Source organism: Equus asinus, chromosome 22, assembly GCF_041296235.1.
Source record: "Equus asinus isolate D_3611 breed Donkey chromosome 22, EquAss-T2T_v2, whole genome shotgun sequence".
NCBI lineage: Eukaryota > Metazoa > Chordata > Mammalia > Perissodactyla > Equidae > Equus > Equus asinus.
In genome coordinates this window covers 25,416,646-25,441,371 of record NC_091811.1, presented here as the reverse complement: position 1 = coordinate 25,441,371, position 24,726 = coordinate 25,416,646, and the positions used below count along the sequence as shown (strand labels likewise).

At 41.3% G+C, this 24,726-nt stretch overlaps 1 protein-coding gene across 2 annotated transcripts in view; it reads left to right on the top strand.

Moving 5' to 3' along the window:
* Positions 1–22,267, top strand: part of GRIN2B (glutamate ionotropic receptor NMDA type subunit 2B) — a 423,510-nt gene extending 401,243 nt beyond the window's left edge. For both annotated transcript variants that reach the window (XM_070494300.1, XM_070494301.1), the window contains one exon: positions 1,293–22,267. The gene's annotated coding sequence lies outside the window, so the exon portion shown is untranslated. The remainder of the gene's footprint in view (positions 1–1,292) is intronic.
* Positions 22,268–24,726: the final 2,459 nt, after the last annotated feature.

Here is a 24,726-nt window from a genome sequence, read left to right as displayed (position 1 = left end):
ATTGAGCATACTGCCTGTGAATGAATAGAGGCTTTTGCTAAATTCTTGTTGTTTAGATGGCATTTGTTTAGGGATAATGTGCCCAGCAGAGAGTGGGTGGCCATGTGTGTTTATATATAAGCCAAAAAAATGTTTGCTTCAATTCCATGAGACTCATTAGTGGTGAACTGGAATGACAGGTCATTGGTGGATGATGGAAAGTACACCACAGCAGTGTTCCATGGTGCATCGGAGGGAAGAGAGGATGGACTGTGTGTCCATATACACTTGCAGACATGTGTAGTCTATACACACATGTGGTCAGGGTCCTGTAAATGTAGAGAAGGCAACCTTGACTCATAATGTTGTTTCTTTCATTATCCCTCAGCAATGTACTTGTTTTGGCTTATATACAAACAGAGATGGTCATGTTACCTGAATTCTGGCTGTTTCTCCCCTTCACCCTTCCTGAATGAGGAGAATGGAAGTTCTTGACAGAGAAGATTCTGTGGTCTAAACAAAAAGGTGATGAACAGTCCTCCAAGAGCAAGGTACAAAAGTAATTCCTTTGTGGTTGCCACTACTTTCAACCAGTCTTGGCCAAGAACTTTCCAGGAAGGCTAAAGGGAAATAGAAGCAGCCATGATTCTTTTGCCCACACTTGAGAGCAAAAGATTCTCTAAAGCTCTTTTGAGCTTTTTAGACCCTCAGCTGGCCAAGGTTTGGGGAGGAGCTAAGTAAGGCTTTGAAGAATAGGGGAGTCATTTATGGTGTGATAAGTAAGAGAGGGGGATGTTTTCAACACTTTGATCCCTTCTTACTTAACCCGGAGCTAGGAGAGCAGGCTTGTTCCCCCAGAGTTGATCACAACTGATATGGAACAGACAGTTAAGAGGAATGAGCTTGCTCCATAAGTACAGCTCAGGAAGAAAGCGTGGAGGGAAGAAGGGAAGAGATTTGGGAGTCTGGAGGGTAGCGGGAGGGGACTCCCTCGCTACCCTGTGGAGTCTGGCTGCCTGAGAATGCGACAGTGAGCCCAATGTGAACACTCTCAGTAGAAGCCCTTCCACCTTCCCGCAATGCCTGCTTTCCCTCCCAGACTGCACCATTGAAGAATTATATATATATAAAGAATTTTATATATATATATATATAAACTCCAGGGATGAGGGTCTGGCAGATGAGATGCCCCCTTCACTAAAAGTTGGAAACTTGAGAAGGGAAATGAGTATTTGTCACTGCCAGTCCTGAAACTTGGGGTGGGGTGTTCTATGGGTGAGTTCCATTGTCCTGCCATCCTCTCCTTTACACAGGGTGGCAGCCTGAGAGCCCCGGGTCTGTTTGGAAGCTTGACTGCAGGATCTCCATGTTGCACACAGGACATATAAACCAGAAAGGTGCTCATCCTCCTCTGGAAGGAAGCTGCCATGTCTCTTCAAGTCACACCCTCCAGGGCTGCTCTCTGCCTTCCTGTCTGCCCTGACTCACTACCCTTCCTCATTCCCTGCCCTCGACTGCTGTCCCCTGCCCTCCTCCTTGATTTTTACCTCAGTATCTTTTATTTTAAAGCCAACTGAAAGCCTTGTAAAGCTTTGTTTTCTTTCTAAAACGAACCTGGGGGCAAGGGGCTGAACCTCTCACAGATATGGAGAGAGGAGCACCGAGTGCTTTACCTTAGATTCAAGGAAAGACTTTGAGAGAGAGGACAGAGGGCATGAGGCGTCTCCAGGAGGAAGAAGGAGAAGGGCCATATAAACATTGCTTCACCCTGACTCTGTCCGAGGTCAGGGGCTCCTCCCCTCACTCTTCCTCTTACCTCACCCCTTTCAAATAAAAAACCAAACTAACCAACCTAGCGAACAGCAATCTAGAACAAAGGGGGCTCTGTCAGTCTCCACTGGTGACAGAAATCAAGATGGTGTTTATTTCATATGTAAATATTTTGTTTTCTAATTAATTTTGTATAGATAAAGTGTTCTCTTGTGAGTATTCAGGGTGTTGGGCTGGAGGGAGTAGGGTGGGGATGGGAATGAAGGGGGAAAATGTGTTTTGTTATGGATTTTCATTTTCCCTTGGGGGAATTGTTTTGTGTGGCTTTTACTTCAGGGTGTCTGGAAAAAAGTGAATGCGGATGGAGGCCACTGTGGTGAAAAAGCCAGGGAAAAGTAATTTGTGTCCATGCTCCCCCACCTCACCAATTTTCTTAATGATCTGTGAAAAGTGTTCATGCCTGTCGGCCTGGGCTTGTACAGGGTCCAGTTTGGCTCTAAGCAAACCCCAGGTCCAGCTCCTATCTTCTAGGTAGACCACAGATTCCCAACATTCCATGCAAAGTCAAGCTGGTGGCACCGTATTTTTCCTGTCAGCACCTAGGGTAGGAAAGATTCCCAGAAGAGCTTAAACCAGAATTGAGGTCAAATTAGCCTCTCATTCTTGATGTGGCTGAGAGGTTACAGGAAGCCCAGTCCTGAGAAATCTCCCAGCAGCCCCCTCTGATGTTTAACAACCATCTCAGTCACTCTGACTCTTTTTTTCCTAGTGCCTGGGCACTGGACCTCTCCCTACTCCCTCTCTCACTCCTTAGAAATCAGCACTGCAGGCGCACCCAGAAAATTCCACTATGTCTACTTTTTGAGCATGTGATATCTGGTTACAGGGTGGCAGCACCTTACAAATTCACATGCTTTTCTAGAAGAGGTTACCAGACCTACTCAAAATTCAGTGGCCAGATGATTCTCTTAGAAAGGTTGCAGAAGTTGGTTTCAGAGGTAGAAAGGTGGATATGAGACGGACGGTGCCAATAGTGACTGTATATTTGCCTTGTCCTCATTTCTGCCATCAGGAAGGTGCTATTTGCCTCTAGCCAGGTATTCATAACCTGACCTTGGGTTAACTAGACAAACAGAATCTCTTTTACTGGACTGTTGGCTTTGTGAAGGGTGGCAGCCTCTCTCTCTTTACCACAGGATGGAATTTCCAAATCCATTTACCCGAGATACCACAGTACATTTTTTCCTATCGTCTCATCATCAGAAGTTGTCAGCTGGATAATTTCATTTTTCTAAACCCTTTCTTAGGCCCCAGTTTGTCACTTCTCTTGAACTGGATGTTTGAATTGGGACCAAGTAAGATATTCATGGCCTGCTCAAGAAAGCTTAAAGAAAGGAAGGCTGAGCATTGTCAAGTTCTAAATGTTATGTCATTCCAAATTACAACCCAGTAAAATGCATGAGGATGAATTCTGCAGTAAGCCTCATCTATTTCACAGGTGGTTCTGGTCACAGACCCAATCTATCCAAAACTGTGAGATTCCACAGACACCCTCAGGAGCATCAATTGTTCCAATTTTCTTCAGAATCCATGCTTTCTATCTTTTGTGTCCTCTTTCATTCCCTTCCACCATGGAAGTGGGTTGGTGGGTGTGGTCCTGTATCACTCCTTTCAGTGGCAATGCTTAAATCTCAACATTTCCACTGAACTCAGTTAATCTGACCCTTGAATTTGCCTGCATCAAGAATGTGCACACCCTTCAGAGTGATGCATGTACAGTGGATCTTATCATTTCAAAGTATGTCATTGTGTATTCTCAGCCAGAACATGGGAAACATCCTTGATGTGGATTCCCCTATACTGGCCACAGCCATGTTGTAATTAGGTGAAAAAAATCCCAAATGATTCCATTAAATGTTGGTGGTTTAGTAGTGCCAAAACGCATGTGCAATGTGATAAAATATGAGTCGTCTATATGATTAAGTGAATATCACCTACCCAGTCTTCCATGGTCATCAGGAGTTGCCTAAGGGGTAATTCTCTGCATGGGAGGTGAAGAAACCATGTTAGCAAAACTGCAGTGTGCTGGTCACCTGCACATCTCATTTAAAAACTAGGGTTTCTCTTTTTGCTTTTTGTTTATTTTTTAGTTAGTTCAGGATTCAGGGAAAGAAGAACAGATTGGGCAATAGCCTCTGGAAAATGCTACTCCAGGAATCACTTTATTCTTTTAATCCCCTTCCCTCTAAAAAAGCCCTGTTTTTCCTTAACACCCTGTATGGTCTGTTTGGTGTGTTAGGAATGATTCAAATGTGTGCATAAATAATGCAGCTGCAGTACTATTGATGAGTACACTAGGCATTTCCAGGTTTTGTGGCCATAACTTACACGCTCTCTGAGCCCAAAGCCATATAACAAATGTTTGCTCAGTAGACTGCCAAATACTTTGGGAGAGCATTTGCTTTCTTCACTTGAATGTCATAGACTCTTCTTCCTGTCTGAGGAACTCTTTATAGATGAGAATCAGCTTAAGATGGGCAGTTATACTGGAATGGGTCTGGCCTTACAAACGGTATATGGTCCATGGTGTGATTTCAGAGGTCCCAAGGAAACCTTCCCTTTACTCTCCACTCCACTCCAACTACTGGCTTCCCACACGGATATATTCCTTTAGCACTGAGCTGCTCATCTGTCATTTAAATGAAAATAATCCCAGGAAGGGTAACATGTTAAGCCATATTAGAGATTTATACATTTAAGCACATAGTTTACATTAGGATTCTGATTCTTTTTCCTGGGAATAAAGTAATGATGCAAGAGAAGAGGGAGAGAGCAAAGAACACTAAGAGTAATAGACAAGGGAGTGAAGGTACAGGTTCTAAAGTATAAAGACATTTAAACCATATCTCATCTTCTACCTGCTTTTATTTAAGGCTCATGTGACACAGGAATAGGACTCTGAGCTAGGAATTCTTCTCAATAAGCAGTCACATGAGTATCTAGTTTATGAATTTCTAAAGTCAATGCCTTGTAGGGCAGGCGTAAGGACTGTGACTCTTTCTATAGAAAATGGAAGACTGATGCTTCTCCTCCATTACAGGTTACTGCATAAGCAACTAAAAAGATCAAATTAAATTAATGTTATGATAATAAAAGGTTACTATAATTATCTGTTCTCTGTCCCCATTCAATCTTCCAGTTCAGCTGAGTTGTTCTATATTCTGTACTTCCCCACCTCCATGCGGGGTGCCCAATGATCCCAACACATGCTAACTGTTAAGGAGATACTGGACTGCCATGTGCAACTTAACCAGTGGGCAATTCCTTTTTAGTCCTACCAGATATTTGGGACATCACTAAATTGTAGATTTGTCAGTCTGAGAACTTCTAATACCCAATCTAGATCTAAGATTCCATTCTAGTTTGGGGGTTCCAGTATTATATAAAATCACTGGATATTTGAATATATCCCACCTCCATCTCATTCCAACCATGTTGACTCAACCACACAGATGCCCTATGGGTTCTGTGACTTAAAGTAGATAAACTTATTTATTCTCATGACAAAGAACCCTTCAAAAACCTTATATGAAAGTCAGGGCTATTTCCATTCCTTGGATAGATTAGTGAAGTTTGGGGTCTCAGATTTATAATATTGAAGCAAAGAAAAACAGTTTTGCCCCAAGAGTGATGAGTTAGGATAGCAGTACTGGGAATAAGCGGGCAAAGTTAGAAATCATCCACATTTCTCTGCCAGTGTGTCCATTTGCATCCATCTGAGAGCTCATCACAGTGAGTTTCTGGTGCTGTTCCATGCTTTAAAACATAATTGCTGGTGTGATTATGAGGGTGAGAACTCCTGATGAGAACTGAAGGTGGAAGGCAGAGTGGATGAGTAGAATTTCTCATAGCCTTGGGTCTCTGGTGTGTAGAATCTGTGCTTTGGCAAAAAAGAAACGGAAGTCAGTGCAAGGAGTAGGGTACAACTAAAAAGCACAATACTAGGTCCATTATAAAGCTGTTATTTAAAAACTTTGGTTTCCACACTTTAAACCTGAACTGTCTTTATTTGTAATTATTTTAGCATTGTGATTTAGGAGGTGGAGTAGGTTCCAGTACTATGCAGGAGAGAAAAAGAAAAGCTCTAGTTAAATATGTTAGTTCAATTAAACCAATGTCTGTTGAGCACATACTATGCCTCTGGGCTGGTGCTGTGAAGAATATAAAAGATTTTAAAATAGAGTATATTGTATTCACATATAATATATGAATGCAAAAGTTTAAAATATTTAAATATATGTATTACGTATGTATAAATTAGTATATTTATACATGCCACTTTAATTGTTTCTGGTTTCAGGGTATGAATGAAAGATATTATCCATTATAGTATTTAAAAAACACTGCAGAGATTCAGCTGTCCCCATCATGGCCAGTCCTGAGCCTCTTCTTTTGGAGTTATTTTACCCCCCAGAGCTAAAACTCTGAAATTCCCTCCCTCACTGCAACCTTGCATTTTCTGTGTCTTATCTCCTTCCTTCAAGCTCCCTCTGTCATTCTGGTCCATAGACCCCTCTGATTTCATTTACTCCCCTTTTTGGTCTAACCCTGTGTTCACCCACAACAGTGCTCTCACCAGCAATCTCTTCTTCCTCTTGCCTTCCACCTCCAAGAACAGGTCTTAAGCCTATGGTAAAGAACACAAATTCGAGCCACTTCATCTCACCTGAACCCTACCCAGCTTGGACATCTTTCTTATTTCTCCAGTGTTGACTCCATGTCACATTCTCCAAGGATTTGTTAAATGTATTTTTCATTTTCCTTTCATTTTCATCTCTTCTCTTTCATTAGGCAATCTTTCTTACCATATTACTAAGAACAGGTATCTGAGTTTTTAATTCTCACATGACCTCTCTTCCTTTAAATTTCTCCTGTCCTTCGTTCATCTTTTTCATCCTCCCTCCCAACTCAGTGCTCCTGCTCCTCGTGCTCTGATAGCCACCCTCTGACCTCTTCTAAGGTCCACTCCAACTAATAGTACTTCTCTCTGTTGCGTCTTTAACCTCTTTCACACATCTGCCTACAGCAATCTCTAAAAACAAACCTTCTCTCGACCCAGTTAGGTTCGTGAATTCCTAGACTATCTTTGTTTGTCTTTTCACTTCCAAACTTGTCTTTCTTTACTTCCTCACATAATGCTCATGGCTTAACCTTTAAAACTGGGCTGTACCTTGACACGACTGAAACTGCTCTATAGCAACATTCCAGTGAACTTCTTGTTACAAAATCCAATACTTTTTTTTTTTTTCTTGCTGTTTGGCCTCTTGAATGTTAACCTAAATTTACCATTGGGAAGCAGCATGTACTGCTTTTAATCCTAGCCTCTGGTCCTCTGTATGTCTTCCTTCACTGATTACTATTTCTCTTGTCCCCCGGCATGGACTTTCCATGCTTTTCTGAGCTTGACCCTCTTCTCCTCCTTATCTGCATGCTTCTGTAGCAATATTTCTGTCTTCCACAAGTTCAACAACTCTGAATGAGGATGAATTCCAAGTCTTCACTTTTTCACTTCAGCTTAATGCACATATTTCCAGTCACCTCCTCAATAAGTAACTTCATATTGAGTCAGATATCCAAGACCATCCCTGTAAACCAACATAATCACCAGGTTCCCCCTTTTGATTAATGGTACCACCATTCCTTATATCACCAAACTAAAGCTTTTTGGCCTCTTTTGCCTCCTCCATTTACCACATCCTGCACATCTAATCACTTGCAAAGCCTGTTAATTCTTGCCCCTAAAGTTTCCCAGTCTTCTCTTTTCATTCAGGCCCTTCGTTCTTGTCTGGATTATTTCAGTGTCTTTTAGCATTGTTCTAAGATTTTATAGTTGAATATACTCTTATCAGTACTCACTACCTAAATACAAATTAAATCTTGCCACTCTCCAACTCAAAAAAAACAAAAAAACCTTCAATGGGTTACACTTGCTGTAGTCTACCAGCAAGAATAACTTCTTGTTATTTGCCTGTGTGTGCCCATGGCCCAGACAAGCTGAATTACACATTTATCTCTTACCTTTCCTACACTGACTTTTTTCCCCACTTGTTTCTTCCATAAATTGCTCCCTATCCCCCAAATTCTCTCCTTCCTATCTCCCAACTCACTCCCTTTTTGGATAATATCCGTCTCCCTGTATACAAATCTTCAAAGACTGGAACAAATGGGCCACCATGTCCACCTTCCTTCATCTCCTATCCAAAAAAAAAGAAAGTATGTATATATATCCTATCCAAAAAACAAATATATATATATATATATATATATATATATATATATATATATATATATATTTAGGCATTTTGTGAATGCTCATAACACTTTAATTATATCTCTCTAGTGGCAGCTATTACAAACCATCTTATTTTATGGTTATTTGATTATACATCTCATCTCCCCTGCTAGATTATAAACTCCTTGTGCTTACGGGCAATGCCTTTATTCATCTTTTTATCTCCTGTAGCACCTACCAGTGCATCTTATATATAGAAGGCATGGGTACATATTTGTTATTATTATAAATTATAATTGAAAAGGAATCATTTTATGTTGCCCACAAGATACTTGAATATTCAGTAAAACCTAAGGCTGAGTCTCTCCACATTTATCTCCGTATTTCTGCACCTACCCACAATCACAGCAATACACTACATGTATACATTTCCATGTTAATTATTATTTCAGATGGAAATTTGGATTTTTATAAGTTTTGCCTTGTACTTGGAAGTTATTCTGTGACTGCCTTACAGTTAGTAGAGTGTACTTGGAATACTACGTGTACACCAAGTAAGTGACAGAAGGAGAGGCCATCAAGAATGTTGACCAAATGTTAGGTATCAGGAGCTTTTCAGGTGCTTTGATGGAGCTTCTTTCTCTCCAGACACTTCACCATCCGGACTGAGTCTCTAACAACCTGACCTGTGCTGACATTGATCTGGCTTTGATGCAATCTGTAGCCTTTTTTTTTTCCAACACTTGCACTACCAGAAGGACCTTGTCACAATTCAGGCTCGCTAATGACACAGTCTTATGGATCCTGAATGGTGGTCCAGTAGGACAATGCATTATGCCATATGCTTGTACTTTCTGCATCTGTACTATCCTAGGCCAGACTTGGGGGAACTGTTTGTGCTGTTCACAACCTTGTCTTGATAGTTCTTTCCTGGGCTCTCTGGATTCTCACCCTTTCCAAGCCTTGGTCTACAGGGTGAGTTGTCCCAAGGGGAAGATGAGAGTTGAAGTAATCGAGCACTTATTTCTGATCTGCATATTGCAGTTGAAAGTAGGTTAGGATTTAAATGAGGTGGCTCAGAGAGAATTCTAGTCTCTAAACTACTCCTTCTTCTCTAAATGTGAAGGGACTCATTACATTGAAGAAAACAATATTGCCTCTGACCTTACGGCCCTCCTGCCCCTTTATTCTCTGAGCCCTATTCACCCTTCCCCCTTGCCTTCTTGGTATTCTACTAAGCAATCTGTCCTATTCCTTCTAGTCAGTGCACATTGCTGTTTGTCGTCCTGAAGAAACTCTTGGAGCTGGTACTGTCCTTTCACTTAAGCTGCTCCAATAAATAATATTCCCTTCTCCTGGCCAGCCTCCTCTATAAATCTTACTATGTCATTGATCATGAATTGTTCTCCTTTAGGAGACATCTTGTGCCATGTGTGCTAATTTAAAGCATACTATAGAGAACTGAACTCAAAGAAGTTACAGGCAGTGACAAGGCTCTTCTTTAAAAAGCAAACAAAGTCCATTCTTCACTGAGACAGAAGGGAGGGTAGAGGAATTATTATTGGCAAAAAGGGGCAAAATGTGACAACTTGGGTGACACCCTGATGAAAATTAAGATGTAAATCTAGAGGAGAATTTTTCTTCTCAAAAGTCCTAGTTGGTCAAGATAGTCCTGCTCCTGGGAATAGGCATAGTTAACATTTTGGAGCAAAATCTAGCTCATTATGTTATGAGACGTACTTTTTTTTTTTAGCCAATGAAATAAGTAATCTGATAATAGCTGGGGGAAGGTTGGGAAGGCACATCTTCATGAAGAAGGACCTTCATGAATCTCTGTTGGACTGACGGGATGAAGAAAATTCCAGCAAATTTAAAATACATCCAGAAGGCAGTTTTACCCATGAGGCGTTCATGTCAATTTCTTGCCTGTAAATATTTATAAAAGTTGACAGGATAGGAGGAAGGAAAAGGACAGGAAGTCTACAATGGAGCTTCACATCACAAAGCCAGGAGCCTGCACTCCAGTCTCTTGGATCCCCCTTGGTTTACTGGTTTTGATGATAGCTTCAGAGAAGAACAAGACCCAAAGCTGATGACCTTCCAGATGTCTGTTCCTTTAGTCACTCCCAGGGAGTGAAAGCTCACTCAAATTTGGAGCTTGTTTCCTGGGCATAATTGGACTGAAGATAGAATTACACTTATTCTCCAATTTCACTTGTAACCTGAGATGTAGCAGGAGGGGAAATAAGAAATTTTTTAAAAATTAAAAAGTACTTTCTGAGTGACACCTTCATGCCCATGTGTGGACTGGAGGTTGTTTGATCCAATGCCAAAAATACCAGGAAAGGTAACAGCTGTCCAAGGCAGTGCCAGGAAAGCAAGAACCCCATCACAGCTGCCTTCAGCTATCACTGTGCCCACCCCAGGATGAGTGAGGAACCTGGATCCTGCCACATCTGTAAGGTCCTGAATGTCCACAGGGATTCAGGCCACATGTCAGCCCTAAGCTAGTGCTCAGGCTGTACCCTTCGGACTACAGCACCCAGAGAGCCCCTGATCATTAACTGGGCAGAGAAAGAGTGACTCATCACACCACCCCTACCCACAGAATCTAAGCCACCAGGCCGTGACTCTGTGTGTCTCATTGCATTAAGAAACTCACAGCCTCTGAGATCTTACCGGAGTGCAGCTTCAGGGGGATGTGGCCATGGGAATGGGAATGTGCTGAGCTGCCTGGCTCTCGTAGTTAAGGACATTACCTGTTTCCAGAGGGGACGTTTTTTAAAAAGCCAAAACATGCCTATCTGAAACCTCAGTCATATTTAGAACAGTCCATGTAGTTAACTCCCAATGTCATTGTCACCTTTTAATTGTAATTGATAATTTTCTTTTGAAATCAAGGGCTATTTTAATGTTGCCTTGCTGTGATATAAGAACCATCTGCAAACCAGAGACTAGGCCTTGACGCTGCCTCTGCCTGAGCTGTGCTCTCAGTCACTTACACATCGCTTCCACCTAGTCACCTGGACAGCACAGCTGCACCGAATTTGGTCTCTTTGCCATGAGCTCCCTTATGCTTGTGCACCTTCCCAACACCCACACATGCCACACACACACATGCACACTTCTTACAAATAGATCCCAACTTGCCAATTTCAATCACTTTAGTGGAGGAATAGGGATACATTCTTGGTAGATGAAAGTGTTCACTTAGAACTGGAGGGACATACTATAGTTTATCCAGCTAGCGTTTTCTCTTTTGCTTTACGTAGCTTGTGGATCGCTGACACCTCAAGGTTTGACTGAATATCTAGGCTTTATGTGAAGGGAGCATTTTCTCTATGAGAGAATAACCTCGTTGTCCTGCTGCCTGTCCCTGTTTTACCCTGTGGAATCCGTGTGGTCCTCTGATGTCCTGCTAATGGATCATTGCTAAGAGGATAGTGCAGCAGAAGCCAGTCTCTCCAAGGACAGGCAGTCCTGTTGCCTAGATACATACATATCTGTGTGCCCACATCTCTTCCCGACAACACCATGAGCAGGGGTGCAGAGGTCTATCGTCAGTGGGGACAGGAATGGCAGTACATGCCTTGGCAGATTCAATAATTTTTTTCTCTCCCAGAGTCAGGAGCAGGGAAAATATGAAGCCTTCATGTCAGTAGGAAGCAGGGAGGCTAGAGAAGCATCTGAGTAGACTTTTATGGAGAAAAACATAAAATAGTAAAAATACCCTTTCTTTGATACAAATGCACTTGAAAGACAACCAGGGCGCTTACAGCTGTGTTCTCCCTCATTGACTTACTGATCTGTCTCAGTTTAGGGATCTTGAGGTATTCTGTGTCCTGAGTCAGCTCCAAGCAGCTCACCCTCAAAACACACACACACACACTGTTAGGGTGAGAATGTGAGAGCACAGAGCTTGAACATGTGTGTGGTATTTAATGTTTCCAAACCAGAGCCCAATAAGTCTAGTACAATCAGCCCCCCTCTATATTAATGACTGAGGAAGGAGCCTGCTGTGCATAACTGGGTACTCTGGATCCAAGAAAAGAGAACAACTTTCTTACTAGATTGTTCCTAAGACTCCTGGGAACTTTCAATGATCAGGACGATTACCTTGGTTATTTCTTGGTAACAGGCACAAGAAATGGAGCACATAGAACTTTGAGGAGTCATTCCTTGAGCATTCTTAGCTTAATTCCCATGTAAAAAAGGCCATGAGCTGTGGCAGTTTCTAGACTGACTCTGCTCCTCCTCCTTGGAGGATAGAGTTTCTGGGGTCACCAACAGCCAACTTAGGCCTCCACCACGTTTAGCCTGTGATACATTCTGAGTAAATCAAAGTCATTTGTATGTGGATATGGGATAATTTACCATAACCATTTCTCCAAATGGCCTCCTTTGGCATGGAAATACGATCATCTTTTAATTTTACAGATGAAAAGCTTGAAGCACAACAAAACTTGATGACTAGCCAAAACTAAGGTTATACTGGATACTCTTGGCAGAACCAAAACTTGTCTGAATTTCCAGCCCTCAGCCTAGCTCATTGGGTAATGCTGCCTGAATTGTCCTTCCCACCGTGTGTTCAGCACCTGATGGTAAAGAGAACTCATGAAAGCTAGGGAGCTGATTTCTCTAAATCTTTTCCATGGAAATTTGTCTTCTTCACAGACCCATCTATACAAACACACTCTCCTCATGAGTCTACAGAGACAAGTCAAAAGAGATAGGAACAAAGCAAGAACTTTGAAAATGAGAAAGGAGTGGAAAAGTTTCTGTAATGAAGAGTTGAAGGCCAAATAACAAAAATGTTTTTGAATTTTGTGGGATAAGACATTGTGAATAATTTTTTATTATTAAAAAATTTTTATGTAGCATGTAACCCACAGAAATAAAAATCTCAAGAAAAACTGAGACAGAGGATTTCTTCCAGAGTGTTACATGGGGAAGGGAGCCTCCAGGAATGTGTAGGAGGAAGTCATGATACTCTGAAAGTGTCAGTATTTTTGGTCAGCCCACAGTGAGGACAACCTCAAGGGAGAGGCTCTTGGATTCTTCTTCTGGGTACCCCTATGTAATTTAGTCAAGTTCAAACACAGTAGGCTTGATTCCAGTATTAAGGCATGGGTTAGTTCTGGAAGCATGAGTGGAAGTAAAATGAAGTTCATATATACAATGAATTCCAGAAAGAAGAATCTATATCCCACGGATCCATAATAAATAATTATTGCCTTCCTAAAGCCTGAAGGAAGGGAGGCATGGGTGTTGCAAAGACTAATAAAGGTCTCCTGAGAATTCTTATGAAACCTTGATTTTGCCCCAAGATTATAATGGTGAATTCTTTAGGCACTCCAGGGCCAGGGAATCCTGCAACCACCTTCTCTCACAATCCACCTGTTCACTGATGAATGATATTAAGCTCAGGAAGTAATCATCAGTCTTTCCAAAGAGGATAGTGTCTTTAGTTTGTGCCACAGAACAGATTTTTGTTGATATACAGAGCATTCTGCTTGTACCAACAGCAGTGAAAGAGCTCTAAGTGTCCTAGCATAATGTAGAATTTTTTTTGTTTTTGATTTCATCAGTCCATCCTGTCCCTAGAGGAAAGATAGGAGTGGAAGTAGGAAGATGAAAAAGTCCTTACATGGGTGAGTGGCGAGTCTTCTATTACGTCAGTTTCACGGTGTAGTCATTCCCAGAGCCTAGTTCAAGAGCCTGGCTTCAGGAAAGAATATGGGCAGAGAGAGGAGGCAAGTTTTATTCCCATGCGTGGGGATGGGATAGAGGAGGCTACTAGAGCTCTCCTTAAGCTCAAAGTTTAGAATCAAGCCAGTTACAAATATCCCTTCTCTCATTTTTGCCTCCTAATAAGCCACATGAAATCATGATGGTATCATAGTAAGCTAAGAGAGAGGGGCAGGGGCTATTCTATCTTGACTCCATGGTGACTTCATCCTTCACATGAGTGTCATTATAGACACTTGGATCATGATGCTCCTTTATGACAAGTAACAGAGCCAACAGCTGATGAGCATTTGGAACACCTTAGTCCGCTGAGATGACCATTCCCTGTTAGGCTACAGATGTATTCATGGGGAGGGGAAATAAAAGGATTCATGGAGATCCTAAAGGCATGAAACAACAAAGAATTATTTAATCGAAACTATGAGCTCTTGTGATTAGTATCAAAGATTATGGTAGAAATGAAAAAGATAATTCTCAAACTCAAACATAGCTACCAAAAAGATAGCTAAGGGAAGCATTATGAAGGAAAAATTTTACAAAGAAAATCCGTATCTGCACAAGACCAAAGCTGCTCAGCTGAGAGTATATATAAAAATGAGGGCACCTTCCCATTTCGGGTAGATTTTAGTGGGCCTGGGTGCTAGGTGTCCTGTGGAAAGGCAGGGTAAAGTTCATTTCAGAGCCCAGGACACTCTGCTGAGCAGAAGCCTCCACATGAGCATAAACTTCTCCCTGAGACTGGGGGCAGAATATAATTCCTCTGATATTGTGGTTTTGATTTCTTCCCAAGCCAGGCTTCTCCATTTGGTCACTGACATTGGGTCTGCTCACACCTCTTCTTGGCCTCTTGCTTTCTGTAGCTTACAGGGAAGAATAGTCTTCATAACTCTGTTTGGGTAAGGCCTGGTAGATGGGAAGATAAATGAGACGGAGAACAAAACTATGATCTTCTGGGACAGTGATCATTGTTTACTGATTTCCTTTGTTTCTTTTTTATTTTTCCACATCGTGGGGAAGTCTATCTGGTCACCACCAACCAAACATCCTACTGGCAAAGTTTTCTATAGAAATTCAAGAAGAATAAATAGAATCAGCATATTTCATTTAATCCTGACCATCTTTTAGGTTCTTATTCTCTCCCCCAGAGCTATGTCTTTTTTCAGGCCCTTGTTCTCTTCTTTCCTTTCCTGGCAGCTGTGATTCCAAAACAAATTTCAGTGGTTGGCGCCAAACAAAAAGAATGATAGCTGTAATAGGAAATAGATCAAAATACCTATGTTCTTAGCTATTACAAAGTGGATTTTATCGTTGAACCTTCCAGATTCCTTACATGGAAATTCTTCCTCACCTCTCAGCCTTCTTGGCAGCTCACCTGGTTCCTATTCATGGTTTTGGCTCCCCTCCTCACCACGTTCCCTGCAAAGGAGGGATGTATTCCTTAAGCTGAATTATTATAGAAACTATTAGGATGTTGAAAGAAACCCTTGGTAACTGCTCATGGTTTTCTCATTATTTTTTAACATAGGAAGATAGAGATGGTAAAAAGGAGAGTGATAAGCAGATGAAAAAGGCCTTATGACCAGATGCTTCAACTCAAGGTCAGGTCTTGAGAAAGTGTGTGCCCTCCAGTAAGAGCCTGCAGTTCTGCTGGTGGAGAGGGGTGTGCTCTGAAGTATTAAGCAACTTCTGTGAGAATGTGCACCACAGCTTTGACTGACGTGCCTGTCATGTGCGTGGAGGCATTTTATGGTTGTCATTGTCTTCTCTCTCTTATTTTGTTTCAAAGTGCAAGCCCTGTGTGATAGGGGATGTTTGGGTTTCAGTTTGAATGCGCTGGTGATATGACACTATTCTCAGCTCTCCTTGGCTCTAAGGCTGCATAGTTTCTAGATATCTTACCAGTGTTATTTTTTAACCATAAATATTGTGCATCTATTGGAAGGAGAGAGAGAAGGTGAAATAGGAAGTAGATTCAGTGACAAGTAGACAAAAAACTTGATTCTGAAAAATGGTCTTCGCTGAGCGGAGAAAAATTTAAAAGCAATGAAGGGAGAAATCGGGGTAGAATGGTTTTGGGGTGAGGAGACAATGACCCCAACATCCAGGTGCTCTGGTTTATTCCATAAGAGATTTGCTTGCTTCCCCTATGAGCTCCAGCAGAAGAAGCTGTGCTGCCATTGATTGTTCAGAAGACTGGTGACGGACTGACTTTAGAGGTATAGGCCTCCTTCCAGGAAGACACTGTTAAGCACTGTACCTTAACTCTTCAAAAATTCATCTACAAACCTTTAGGACAGCTCCTCTGCAAAGATTTCCATTCTCGTCAAGAATTTTCTGAGTAGAAGAGCCTTAGACCCATTATGATTACATTTACTGAAATGGGGAACCCAAAGGGCACTGTGGAGAACAACATATATCAGGGGAATAGAGTTAGCTGAACCTTTTTTTCAATTTTAGAATGATTTTGGATCACACAGTTAGGTCACCTCTGAGAGAGAAAATCTTTTAAATAAAATTATATCTTCCCATCCCCAGTGAAAACACCAGGTTTCTAATCTGATTACTATTTACTTCAGGAGGAAAATTGGTAGATTAGATTACAAATAGGCATCTTACAGATTGATTTAATCTTGAGTCTTACACATATTAACATCGAATTTACTGACTTAGACATAATCTTTTAAGCTATAAAATATCATTGAAGGGCAGTAGATCATATGTTCTGAGCAAACCAGAAAGGCTAAGATGTTAAGTAATCCTCCCAAATATTCAGAGTCTCTATAAATTCTACTGTATCCACAAGGGATTTAGGAGTCAGGCAACAGGAGGAGAGGGGCAGAGAGTCGTTGATTGAGACTCGAGGTCATTTCTTTCATAATTATTAAAAAATAATAATAAATCCAAGGACAATTCTCAAATCAGAAAGAAGCATGGAAAGTGAGCTCTGCTCTTATCATTTAGAAATTTGGTTAAAGTTTAGAATAAATATCCAGGTTTTTTTTTTTTTACTGAAACTCTTTATTTTGGGAGATTTGGCTTGCAGTGTAGAAGCATGATTTGGAGAGATGGTTTATTCATGCATTAATATTTATTGAGTGGAAACCCTATGCCAAAAACAAAGATACAAAGTGAACAACACAAAGTGCATGCCCTCATGAAGCTTACATATTGAGAGGAAATATAGAAGAAATAAATAAATATGCTTCATGTCAGATACTTCCAAGTGCTGTGGAGAAGAATGAGGCAGATTAATGGGGGTATGAGGTGATAGGATGGATGTGGACTTGTTACTTTTATAGGGTGGACAGGAGAAGTTTCTATGAAAAGGTGACATTTAAGCAAAGGCTTAAAGTAAATGAGGGAGTGAGCCTTGGAGCTTTCTATATGAAGGGTTTTTCAGGCAAAGAGAAAGAAATTGCAAAGGTCCTGAGGTCAAACTATGTGCTTGATATACTTGAGGAGTAGCCAGGAGGCCAATGAGTGAGGAGGAGAGTGTGACAGATGAGGTCAGAGAGGTGGCATCGTAGGGCCTTGTAGGCCATTGTAAGAGCTTTTACCAAGAGCGAGATGAGAAGTTGTAGAAGGTTCTCAGTAGAGAGTGATATGATTCAACTTCTATTTTAAAAGAATCATTGCAGCTGCTGTGTTGAGCAGAACTGTGAGAGGATGCGTGATGGAAGAAGCAGTGAGACCAGGTAGGAGGCTACTACATTAACCCAGGTAAAAGATGATAGTGGCTTGGGCCATGGTGTTAGCAGAGGTAGTGAGAAGTGGTTGGATTCTGCAGATATTTTTTGAAGGGTGTGCTGAAGAATTAGATATTGAGTGTGAGAAAGAAAAGAATCAAAAATGACCCTAGAATTTTTGGCCTCAGCTACTGGAAGTTTGGAGTCATCATTAATAAGATGGGAATTAAAAGTAGGTAAAGTAGATTAGGGAAGAGAGCCTTGTAATAAGTTTAAGATGTGCATCAGACATCCAAGTGGAAATACTGATAAGGCAATCAGATATGTGAACCTGGCGGAGAAGTGGCAGATCCTGAAGGTATAAATTTGGAATTCATAGGCATTTGAATAGTATTTGAAGCCATGAGACTGGATCTAGGGAGTGAGTGCAAAAAGAACAGAGTTCCCAAGCCTGAGCCCTGAGGAGTGTTCAGAGCCCCAGGAGATGAGGAGGAACCAGCACTGGGAGGAGTGGACAGGGGTAAGTGCTACTATTGAGTTGAATCAGATCATCTAGAAACATGGAGGTGATTCCACTGATGACCTGGAAAAGAGCTGTTTCCATGAACTGGTAGGGACAAAAGCATGATAGAAGTCTGTTCAAGAAAGAGTGGGAGCGGAGGAAGTGGAGACAGTATGAAGAGGCAACTCTTTCAGGAGTTTTGCTGTAAAGGGAACACAGAAATAGCAGTAGATGGTAAAGGATATGGAGTTCAAGGAGGGATTGCTTTTAAGATGGGAGAAATAAGTCTGTTTTATGCTGACCAGAATGATCCAAGAGAGAAGGAAGATTGATGATGCTTAGGGAGAAAGAATAATTGCTGGAGTGATGTCTTTGATGAAGTGAGAGGGGACCGGATCCAGTGCATAAGTGAAGGGACTGGCTTTAGGAGCCTAATCAGATTGTAGGAGGGAGATAGTGTATTTGGCCACAGATGCAAGCGGGATGGAAAATATGATGGTGGGCATATGTCTTTTTTGACTGATAATTTTTTAGTGAAATACAAAGGGGGTTCATCAGCTAAAGTGAGTATTGGGGAATGTGTTTGGAGATCTGGGAAGAGAAGAAGGCATGAATTACTCATATAGCCATCCAGCAGAAGAATGAGGAGACATGCTAGGTGGCATGAAGGACTTCCTTGAGGTTCTTATGGTCATGAGTTGAAAAGAAATTTTCTTCAGCTACGTTCAGCTGCTTGGGTAGAGAGTTGGATTTAAGCAGCGTTGGGGTTTAACCGTGTGAATGCAATGAAGGCAGCAAGAGACACGGAGTCAAGGGGAACTGAAAAGTAGTGATTATAATGATGGGCCATGGAATCTAAGCTGAGTGAGGAGAAAAGTGAGGATTTTTAAAGAATGGGGGAATAATGAAGTGTTGGAGGGGCAGGGGATTGAGAGGCAGGCTGGGATTACCAAATTATTGAATTAGATTCAAGAAGGAGTAATCTTGAAATTAGGAGCTGAGTCAGAGAGTGGGATGCTTGAGGCTGAGATTAGGGAGAGGTGCCAGTTATTGGTAGTGACATGATCTGGGATCTAGTGTGGAGTGTTGGGCTGAGGTTAGATAGAGGACAAGGTTGCTGAAGGAGCAGAGGCCAAGGTACTGAGAGGCCAGGATATAGAACGTTGATTTATGTGGCTATTGAGGTCAACAAAAATTATGACGGGAATGGTATTTAAGGCAGTGACAAGAATAAGAGTGGTCAAGAATATTTAAATTACTGCTTCAAGTAGGGGAAGCAGCTGGTAGTCTGATGTGTTTCAAAGCTGGTTTGTTACTTTGTGTAGTTTTGATTTTTAAGAAAGAGGGAGAGAAGATGGTTTGGAAGTGGCAATGAGGAGCAAGGAAGGTCCCTACTCCACCTCCAGGCCCAGTGGCATGGGGAATGTGGGACAGGAAATGCCTTCCACTTGAGAGGGCTCCAGACTCCTCAAGGAAGATCCAAGTTTCAGTGAGAGCAAGGAGGTGAAAGTAATCATCAGGGCTGTGGCTGATGAGAAGCGTGGACTCATGGAAGGATTTGGGGAGTTTGTAAAGGATGGGAAATGAGCTCAGATGAGAGATGTACATGGTCATCTGGGGATGAAAGTTCTGAGTGATGAGGGATATTCCGGGAGTCTTGGGCTCCTCATGGTGACTGTCCCAAGCAAGACTTACCAGTGCTTTGGGTCAGTTCTGGTGGTCTCTTTGTCAGATTGAGGGGGTAAGGCTATGACTGCCGGAGGTAGGGTCTTGCCAGCAATACATGGAACTCTAGTGCCTCTTCTTAAATCCTGATGTTTGTTTTTTTTAACTTCCACGAAAAATTCCATTGCCGTCTATGGTAGTCCACAACATATTTTTATAGATATTAGCAAATGTAATCCTGGATTGAGGCCACATTTTGACTATTTGCCCTGGAAAGAACACATTTTCACAGTAAATCTCCTTTTTATTTTCAAGGCTCCCAACTAAGTTGGTTTCCTTAGGGGAATCATAATTCTTTGTTCACCTTTCTCACTGTTTATCTTTTAAAAAAATCAAAGTAAAAGGATTGAAAAGCAGCTTTGCCTCTGCCCAATTCTACGAAATGAATGTTTTCTCTGACTGATAGTTTTTATTTAGTATTTTCTTTTGTGACAGAGAGGAACAGTGGGACAGTAGCGTAAGGAAATGATCTAAAGTCTTTAAAAGCTTTGGGCGGAGGTTTAGAAGATCAAAAGAGAGTTAGGAAGAAAAGGACTTCGAGTGGGACTCCATGAAACAGGGACAAGTGAGGGCTTTTAGGGAGGGCCTGAACAAATCAGAAACTTGACCAAGAGAGGCAGGGGAAAAAACCCAAGTGTTGTCATTTAGAGATTTAGCAAGAGCAACCTAGAGCCTGCCCCCAGGAACATTCCACATACTTCTGACACAGATGGTGTGCTGATTCTATTTTATTTCCTGTGCCCTTAGGGAAAAAAAAAAAACCTCATAATTTGAAGAGAGACAGAAGCTGTTCAATCATTTCTAGTGGACTAGTTCTCCAAGCCTCCACAGATCTTGAACAGGGCATGAATTTTATCACAACCACTGCTGCTGCTGGTTCAGCTTCTCTGTCCTCCAGTAAAGGGACCCCTTAACTTGGTCATGTCCTTCCTGGCATTTTCCCCAAAAGATTAAATTGTGTTCAACTGGGCTTGTCTAATGCCACATCTTGAGTTCTTGTATTGGAAGGATATTGCAACCAAGACAAGGGGTTACACTGTGCTTTATGCACTGAAGACTAATAGAACCATATTTAGGAAGGAAGAAGGAAGCAAAGAAAGCTAGCCAGGGAGGGTTTTCTCACACCCTCTCTGCTTTCTGACCTCTGGGAATGCAGTCTTTCAAAGGCAAGCAGAAAACAACATGACTTCCTTTGCCTCTGCCTCAGATTTCCCCTCATTTAGGTTGCCTCCTGTACCTGGTTAATTGGGTGCACCTGTCTGTTAAGGATATTTGCAGGAAGTAGGGGGCAAATCTTCATAGGAGCTTTGCTAGCCAAAGACCATTCCAGCATTAATACTTCAGAGTAGCCATGACGCTTGTGGAAACATTTCAAGGAGCTAGATGGCATGTTACAGTGGAGAGCAGAGAATAGACAGTGTAGGGCAATGAGCTCTTGTCCCTAAGGGCAAATCTCTTTTCCTCCACTTGACAGGTGCCAATGCTCCAGTAGTGTCATATTAGACTTAGCCACAATGACTGGAGCATGTGTGTGTGTGCCTGTGAGGGTGCGCACATGTGTGTGAGTGTGAGGGGGTGATAATGGAAGCCACAGAATACAAATTCACTATGGGGTTGGGTTGCAAACCCAGAGCTGCACCCCTGCCAAGGTAACATGGCAGAGGGGACACCTTCATAGCTTTCCCAATGTGGTCTCCTCCCCAGGGAAAACACAGATGACTCAGGCTTGTCTTGACTCTGTGAGGCCCAGATCCCACCCCTGGAGCCAGCTCTCCTTCCTCTTGACTCTCAGATCCCCAGCCCATCCACCTCCAAGTTCTTTTTTGTTTATTTGTTTTGTTTTTGTCTTCTGTAAATATATATTTCTTATTTTGGACGTGCAGGGGTCAATTGAGATTCTGGAGTGGGGGGAGGGTGTGGATGACTGGGTCTTTTTATTTTTTCCTTTCTCTCTTGGATTTTGGTGTTTGAACTTGAAAAAATAATTACAAGTATATATATAAGCAAATGACTTACCTTTAAAAAAAGAAATAAGTTGATTTCATTCTTTTGATTTATCTTGTTTCTCATTGGGGTTGGGTGGGGGTGGGGGGTCTTTTGGGTGGAGGGCTTTTTTGTGAGCTGTATAGATTTCCAGTTTGGACTTGTTCAAATGATGCAGGAACAAAAACTAAAATGAATTTAAAAAAAAAAAGACACAACATAAAAACAAGAAAAACTTTGTGATGTATAAAAGCTGTAAATAGTCAAAGATTCTTTCTCTTTTCTAATGGCAAATTATTTCTGTCACTTTATATTCAAAAAAATAAAGAAACCTACCACAAATTATCAGGGTAAAAAAAATCCAGAATCAGAGTTTTTTTGTTTTTTTTGTTTTTTTGTCTTTGTGCTTTCTTTACTGTGGCTTGGAAAACTTGTTATAACAAGGTGCTGTTTGGGAGAATCTTTCCCAGTCAGTTTCTGGTTGTCAGTGGACTGATGAATCCAGTTGAGTTAGGAATCTGTTTCTTCTAGCTGATGCTGTGGTCTCTTGGTATGGGGTTGGGGGAGATTAAATGATTATGATCTTAAAGCAATTTTTTAGTTTCTGCAAGATTCTTTCTTTACTACATAATAACTGTCACCTACTTTTTTTTCTTTTCAGCATGGAAAATTTTAAACATATTCAAAAGTAGACAGAGTGGTATAATGAACTTCAGTATCCATCACTCAGCTTCAACAGTTATCAAGTTATATCAGCCTTGTTTCAACCATGCTCCTATCCATTTCCCTCCTCTAGATTATTTTGAAGCAAATTCCATAATTGTGTAATTTAATCTGTAAATATTTCACTACGTATCTCTAAAAATTGAGGACTCTATTTTAGAGTAACCACAATACCATTATGACATCAGAATTTAGCAATAATTCCTTGATAACAACTATCTACTTGCTCTTCAAATTTCTGATTGTCTCAGATATAATACTGTCTTACAGTTTTGGGGATTTTTCATCGTAAGGCAATAAGGTTCACACAGTTTGTTGCTATGTCTCAAATTTCTTTTGAATCTATAGGTTTACCTCTAAACTCTTTTTTTTTTCTTGAAATGTATTTGTTGAAAAAATGGGTTCTTTTATCCTGTAGAGGTTCCCACAGTTGGATTTTGCATCCGCATGGTAATGATTAACATGTCCCTCTGTCCTCACTATAAATTGGTAACTCTTTTATGCTTTCACCTTCCATTGGTTAGAGGAATCAGGAAAGCAAACTGGCCCTCATTTTAACCAATGTGCAAGGCGTTTAAAAGAATTAGCTATTTACATACATCTTCCAGGTGGACAACAGTAATGTGGGTTTAGTCACAGGATGACTAAGCTCTTCCCACAGCCAAGACAGGAAACAGACCTGGTCTGGCACTTCAACCTGTCCTTTGAGCTATTACATTTACCTGAGTGGTCTTTTTTTTCTCCTCCAGTCTCAATTCTGTCACTGACTGTATAGGTATATATATATATATACTTGATGATTTCTCTAACTATAACTTGATTTCTAAATTAGTCAAGTTAAATGATATTTCTGATAATAAAAGAAAATAGCATAGATATATTTAGCTTTTCAAATGGAAATCATAAAGCACATTCCAACATCACTTTTTTAAGAGCTATGTGCTCCTCCTCTAGTCCTAATACTTGAAAGGACTATATAGAGAACAGTTAATAGAACCCCATCTTATGACTAAGGAGCCTCAGTGAGTTAACATGTGGCAAAATCCTGACTAGAAGCCAACACTTCTGATCCCCGGTCAGGGCTTCCTCCAAGATGACCTATTGTCTCTTTGGAGTTGTTGTCTCAGGGGGATTCTCTGTGAGGGTTCCTCCTGCATTTCCCTCTGTGCTGAAACAAAAAAGTCTCCTTTATCCCTGAACATTGCTAGAACAAAGTAGGGGGAGACGCTCAAATTTTGGCTCTGGTTTTAAATAGGGGAACCTTAAGGGTAGGTATCTGAATTCTGGTGGGAACCCCAGTAAGGACATAGTTAAAGCTTTGGTCATGACCAGAGTATCTCAAAAAGATAAAGACTGAACTGACCAGGTCACCCTGTAGGAATTCTCCAGACTGCAGCAGTGTCTGTTCTTTGTACTGCCTGCCTCATCCACCACCTAGGACTTCTTAGATTAATTAGCTCAGAGCACCTGTGTCCTTTATATCTCTATGCCACCCTGAGTTCCACTCTAAGGGATTATGAGCAAGAGGAGTCTAATGAAAGGCTGAGGGGGCACCCAGCCATGTCCCCATCAGCCAACTGTCCTAGAAAGATGGGCTTCCCAGGCTGTTTCAGGATTGACATCCTTTCTCTGCATTTGTCACTCGAACACATACTCTGATCATTTGGTCTGAATATTTCTATTTCCATGTCCTTTTACAAACCCAAAATAAGTCCTTCAAAAATATAAATTATTCTCAGGAAGCTACTTCTTGTAGAATTCAAGAATGACCAAGAAAATGAGAAAGACCACCAAAACAGTGGATCTGATACAGAGACTGGGAACCCAATCAAAAAATTATACCAAAGCTGTCGTTTGTGGTCTTCAGCAAATTATTTAACTTCAATGGACCTCAGTTTTCTTACCTCTAAACCTAAATGTCAGCCTGCCTGCCCTCCCCTGACAAAGGTTACCTAGTACAGTAATTCTCAATTTTTGTTGCATATCGGAGTCATCTGGGGTGTTTTTAAAATGCTGATGCCTGGGTCTTATCCCTGAACCAGGGGATAATTCAATTGTTCTGGAGTGCAGCTTGGGCATTGGGCATTTTAGCACCTCCCCAGGTGATTTTAACGTGCAGCCAGAAGGAGAACCATTACCACTACTTCAGTGTATTTTGTAGGAAAGAGGTCTCATATTTACTTCTAATTCAACTCTATGTTGCAGTTGTCTGTTGTCATTCTCACCCTCACTATGGACCACCACTCACTTCATGGATGGTCACACTCTGGAACTCCTGGACCTCTTTCCTTCTCTATCAGAGCAGCAGAATGAAAAAA